Source organism: Triticum dicoccoides, chromosome 2B (assembly GCF_002162155.2).
Source record: "Triticum dicoccoides isolate Atlit2015 ecotype Zavitan chromosome 2B, WEW_v2.0, whole genome shotgun sequence".
Classification (NCBI taxonomy): Eukaryota; Viridiplantae; Streptophyta; class Magnoliopsida; order Poales; family Poaceae; genus Triticum; species Triticum dicoccoides.
This window is the reverse complement of record NC_041383.1, coordinates 3540175-3542190: the sequence shown is the minus strand read 5'-3', so window position 1 is coordinate 3542190 and position 2016 is coordinate 3540175. Positions and strand designations below refer to the sequence as shown.

The window sequence follows — 2016 nt, the reverse complement described above, 5'->3', positions numbered from 1 at the left end:
GTTTCCTCCATCGTGGGAGCAGCGGCGACCCGGGAATAAGCAGACCCGGAGGAGCGAAGCGGCGGTCTTCTAGGTCAAATCGAAACCACCACACAAGCACTTGACAAAGCAGCATCACAAGCTGCCAGAATGCAACATCACAAGCACTTGAGTTACAGTCAAGACCGTCGACAAAAGGGAACGTCAGGCCATAGTAAGGTTGCTGCGATGGTGATTCGATAAAACATCACATACTTTTCTGTACACAGGGCTCCTCTTTTCGTCCTTGAGGGAGTTCCTCTCCTCCACCAAATCCGTCATCTCCTCTTTCAAAACATTGTTATCAGCGGGATGGAGTGCTCCTTCCCTGAGGCGGGCGTCTGGAACGGCGGTTCATATCATGTCCTCAATGTCCTGCACTCCACCTGTCATCATTGAGGGTCTCTGTTGGGCAAACATCAACGTCAAAGCAGAGAAATGGAGTCACACCAATGGACATGGCAGCATTTAAGAAATGGAAATACATAACTAGTACTCCCTCTGTAAAGAAATATAAGAGCGTTTACATCACCGCTTTAGTGATCTAGACACACTTATATTTGTTTACAGAGGGAGTATATGTGATAGTGTTACCAGTGCAAGAGAGAGAAATTGCAATCTTATGCAGTTTGAATATCATGTTATCTTACTATTACAAGTGTGTGTTTATTATAAACGACATGGCAGGCAGCTCAGGTTTGCACCTGTCATCATTTTGCCCATACATATACATACATACAGCAAGAGAGGCAAAACTTAGCAGATTGGAAGGCTTGTACAGGGGCGTGATCACAAACGAAATAGTAGAGTAGTATTTCAGGATGGTGCTATATATTCTGTAGCAAACAAAGTTGTACGCTCCATACAAAGTGATGTAATAAGACTAGACATAATTGCCATAGAAAGGCTAGCATGTGGGAATCGCTACAAGAGCTCATGTTGTCTTGTCAAATCTCATACTGGGCACACACACACAAATTGTTGCACTAGTGAAAACAAGCAGCATCTATGGGTACGTAATTGATGGCCGGGACACACACGACATAAGAGATACCTTAAGGAGCTCCATGGCGTGGACGCCCATGGAAGAGGCGGCACACAACAGTCTGCGCCTGAGGACACCAACATTATCAAGTTAGTATGCTTGGTTAGTATCATCAACCTGAAGATAAATCTGCTGCAGAGTTTTCAGTTTCCTGAAGAAGGAAGGAACTAAAAGTTTCAGATTTCTGCAGTTTTGTCTATCTGTGAAGATAAGTTGCAGCAAGCAAGCAAGCAGGCAAAATATGGAGTATCAAGTTTCCTAGTGCTCCCTCAAATTGTAAGATTTGCTATGCATGCTCGTGTCAGTATTTTATTTTAGTTTTTGAAGGAATTTGCTCATGTGAAGATTTCGGTATGAGATACATGGAGCTTTTTCAGAGTTGTTTTTTTCTTTCTGTAATACATGTGAAGACTTGGGTATGAAAAATGGAGCTTTTTTCATAGTGAAAAGTGATATTTTTGGTGTCGTTTTGTTGTTGCTCTAATCGGCATGTATCTCATACTGAAAGACTTTGGTAATTGATGGTCGGGACATGAGAGAGAGCAGACTGAGTTACCTTGACGGTCTCCATGGCGTCCGCAGCGGCAGCGGGGTCTCGGAACAGCAACATTACCAAGTTAGTATCAACCTGAAGAATAATCTGCAGAGTTGTCAGTTTTTCTGAAGAAGGAAGTAAAAGTATGAGATTTTTTGTAGTTCTGTCTAGGTCCGTCCGAATACAAGTTGCAGCAGCAAGCAAACACGGATAGATGGGCGTTGACAAGCTCACCGTGATTATTTTGCAGCCAGTGCCGAACAACGTCGTGCCTCGTTGGTCGAAGGGAGACACACACGATGAGCCCCTTGTCCTCTGCATTAACCGGGGATGATGCAGTACCGAATCAATCATGCTGCTGCACAAGGACATGATAAATAACAAATCTTGAGTCAAATGGAAAATCTTGAGCTCCAAT

At 43.7% G+C, this 2016-nt stretch overlaps 1 long non-coding RNA gene across 3 annotated transcripts in view; it reads right to left on the bottom strand.

The window, feature by feature from the left end:
- Window positions 1–2016, bottom strand: part of LOC119361668 — a 3514-nt gene continuing 1498 nt past the window's right edge. For 2 of the 3 annotated variants that reach the window (XR_005172929.1, XR_005172930.1), the window contains exons 3-7: window positions 1833–1956; window positions 1620–1703; window positions 1073–1130; window positions 235–423; window positions 1–121 (exon numbers count right to left, since the gene is read on the bottom strand). This is a non-coding gene — a long non-coding RNA (uncharacterized LOC119361668). The remainder of the gene's footprint in view (window positions 122–234; window positions 424–1072; window positions 1131–1619; window positions 1704–1832; window positions 1957–2016) is intronic. The other variant, XR_005172931.1, reaches the window with a different exon arrangement.